Source organism: Formica exsecta, unplaced genomic scaffold (assembly GCF_003651465.1).
Source record: "Formica exsecta isolate Colony F162 unplaced genomic scaffold, ASM365146v1 scaffold188, whole genome shotgun sequence".
NCBI classification, from domain to species: Eukaryota; Metazoa; Arthropoda; class Insecta; order Hymenoptera; family Formicidae; genus Formica; species Formica exsecta.
The window spans coordinates 1-4,193 of NW_021849185.1; positions in this window are offsets into that span (position 1 = coordinate 1).

Genomic DNA, 4,193 nt, shown 5'->3' on the forward strand with positions numbered 1-4,193 from the left:
TCAAATGAATAGCATTGTGGACAGAATATATATATTTCTATGTGTTGTTAAAGCAATAATTATTGTCCGTAAAGATCGCAACAAAACGATAATTTATAATTTGGTTTCCTATTATTTTAATTCTTATTTGATTAAATGAATAAATTATGAAATATGCGGTTCGAGATCTATCGTCGCGATATATATATGTAGTTACATACTATTTAGAGTTCTGGGTAGCATTCTACGAGATATAAAAGAAACTCTTAACATTTTTATGTTTCAACCATTATTGGAAGAGATATCATTTTTCGTATGACATTTTGCGGAAACTTGACAGTATCATTGGACGATCATATGAACGTGAAAGAATTAATTAATGCTGTTAATAAAAACTTCTTCGAATTTAAAAGAATACGGTTAAAATTAGAGGAAAACATAATTATTATAATAGAATAGATCTCCGCGTTTTGGAAATCACAATTTTTCATATGTATTGTATAAATATATATCCAAGTATTGAGAGAGGTAGATTTTTTCGCATTTCCTGTTTTTTATTTAAAGTTCTGGGTAGCATCCCACGAGATATAAAAAAAACTCTTAACATTCTTGTGCTCCAATATTGCAAGAGATATCGCGATTTCTTAATCATTTTTGTCTATTATTATTTATAAAAACTAAATGGCACATTTTATAATATTTTATATATAACACACACACATATAATATTCTAATCATATGCCGTGAGCAGCTCTCATTGAGATTTCCACTTTTAAAAAGATGTATTAAATCGATACTCAAGTATTGTTACCTCTATTTTGTGATGCTGATTGGTTATCTCAACGCTGCGCATGCATTACTTTATATCAATAAAAGCCTGTCATAACTGAGCTACGCAGTTCAAATATTAAGTGTGTGTGTAATTTTTATCTAATTTATTTTGAAAAAACGGAGAACTAGAATTAATATGTGTAATTATATACACATACACACAAAATAAATGACGCGCGCTTATATTGTTCTAGTATCACTATAAAATAGATTTTAAATTAATCATGTTATTATATCATCGTGTTATCGATCTGACAAAGTCGCCTGAAAGTGGTTGAAAATAGCGATGGCGCAAACACAGTTCTGGGGATAAAAACTGTCAGGAGGAAAAAATTCTAATTTTTAATACAAGAATAGATTATTGATGATCACGTGTCGATAGCAAAATTGCAACAGTTAGGAGAGACGAGAAAAACGAGTATCGAGAACGTGATCCTAGTTCGAAACTAGCAAAATAATAATAATATGTAATAGAATTTACATGTTTGATTGCCAGGCCAAATACCATCGAAAAAATTTCAACGTGAGAAGATGCAAAGATTAACTTGCAATAGGGACCGCACAATTTTACATTCCAAGGCATTATTATCATATTTTGACAGCGGCATCAACGTCAATTGTCAATCGCAAAGATATTTCGTAGAACAAGTATTAAGACAGCCAACGTTTTCGTGGCTGATGCACTCGTAAAAAACTTATTTTTACAGAAGCAGATGGCAATTTGTCCAGCTTACAGCATGGCTCAAACTCAGCCGAAATTTTACGTCATTCGCTACCCTATAAATTGCGTCTTTTAGGCTGACATACCAGCTCTTACGCATTCATATTTATGCATTTGGGGCCTAAGTGGCGCGAGAGGAGAAAGATAGAGAGAGATTGACGAGGAGAAGTATGACGAGGATGTAGGTGGATCGAACGGAAGCGGAAGACGAAGCATACATCAAAACGGAAGTATCGCAGAGGTGCTGTTAACATAAACCCAGTCATTGCTCCCTAGACATAATAACACCGTTATACTAGCACGTAATATCGAACCGTGTCTCGTCGTGTCTTCTCTCGTCGTGTTCTTCTCAGTTTCTTAGAGTCATGAGCGAAAAGAGAAATATCAAGATATTTTCTACGACGCGATTAAAGGATACGCGCGAGCGGAAAAAGAAGAAAATCTTGATGAGATTTTAGCCTCCCACGGCTTTATTAAATATTATTGCTTGATGTTATAACCTTTTGCTCGCTCGATGCGCACTTTTTACTTATAATTGGATTTCTTGTTATTGTATTATATCTATTTAATACATGTATCCTTTTTTAAAAGCCTCTCTCTTATGAAAATATATGATAAAATATCTGTAACTAACAATATATAAAAATTCTGCAATATCAAAGAGAGAGAGAGAAAAAGAGAGAATTTATCTCTCATCAAGATACGTCTTATCATTCGCTCTGTTCTTAGATGAAAGTGACGGACAATTTACAAGGCTTTTACCAAGCGATTTTGAGATATTCTCGTTCGCAATACTCGTGGAATGCAAGAGAGGTATGCGCGCACCAGTATCTGCATATGAAAGGAAGGCGACTAAAAAGGATCGATATTTGCAGTTGCTTTAGCGGAAGTAACTAGAATGCAGATACTCTCGCCGCGAGTGTACACAAGTCGGTTACGAGCGTCTTTCATATCGGGAAAATCATCTCAAGTTGATACTCGACTCGTCGATAAATCGAGAATCTTTAAAGAGCTTTCATGAGCATAATCTTTTTTCAATTAATTCGCGATATTAAAAGAATTAATGTATCATTCTTCAATTAATGTATTTTACTAAAATTATTATGGGCAAACAAATTGATATTCCATGACTGTCACTCCTTCTCCGCTAAATTAGACGATAATTCGCGTATAATACAAGGAATGTACGAGGACCTCATCAGTCACTCGCGTCGCGATACATCGCGCTGCATCGCCCGTCTTTGCACACGTTCCACGGGAGATTCTCGCCGTCGAACGGCAGGTCCGTCGTCCATACTGAAAAGGTCTCCCAGCGGCTTTCACGTCGTGCCACGACCCGATAATACAAAGAAATCCACATCAGGGTAATGTCGCGTGAAGTTAACGCGCCGGGGTAACCGCCCCCTCCCGCGCCCTCGCTCTCGTAGTGTTCGGATCGTGGTCGGTATTTCGATGAAGGCTGCGGACGATCCGAAACGGACGACAGAAAAGAAGAAGCGGGGTAAGAAATCCCATTAAGGCGGAGACCTTGAAAGGCACGATGACATCGTTCTTTTTCCCTCTCATTCAATGCAAGTGATGAAAGTGATACAAGAGTCTCTCTCGATCGCGGAATTATGATGGAGAAGAATATTTCTGTTATCGATTAATCGTCCCGCAAAATTTTTGAATGAAAAAAAAAAAAATTGCATATATATAATACAAGCGAAGAGAAAGAAGGAAAAAATCTATCTTAATCGCGAGAATGTGAAAGACGCGATTATGGAATGATGACGATGCGATTATGAAATGACCAGGTTTTTCATCTCGAAACGGCAGTGTGCAACGATACTTTACCGAGATCGATTAGTGTTAAGTTCAAACTGGCTGGTGCACAAGCACCGACGTACGGGGGTTGGGTTGCGGAAGGGTCGAGTTTAGTCGCTCCACTGGACTGTAACTTGAGCTAACCCCGAGAAACACCATCACCACCGCTGTCGGTGGAGAAGTTGCCTCGTCAGCCGCCCGGTATAAGGTCGAAACCTAGCCTGTAGACAGGAAACGGAATTCAACTTCCTTCCCTTGGTCGAGGGCGAAGATTAATCTCGATGCAGACGTATCTCCTCCACCTGCAGCCATATCTCCTCCACTCGACATCCCTTCCATCTTCGCCCTCTTATTCGCGTCGCGTTGCACAGATTCTCTCGACTCCCATATGCAAATGATATAATTCATAAAAAGGAGTTGTAAGAGAGTCGTTTAAATTTAATCAACTTTGCAGCAGGATTAACAATTATTTCGTTAAAAAATTATAAAAAAAATTATAAGATTTTTTATAATAAGTATAAACATGGTTAATAATTTAAAAAAGAATGATTACTTTTTAGTAAATCCCTTACACATACACATACGCAAAAAGCAAAAAGAATACATTATTCGTTATAAATTATTATTATAAATAATATCACATGAGTCTCTCTCAAAGCTATTAATTATACTATTAAATGCAATCTAATTTACCAGATCCCTGCGGAAGCATCGAATGCGTAGAACCAGAAATCTGTCAGCTGGACGCTTAATTAAAAAAATAAAAAAACCCGAAACGGAATGGCGATAGTTTCTCGCACCGTGTAATGCAACGATATGTCGTATAAACGCGTATGTTCGATTATTCGGTTCGCAG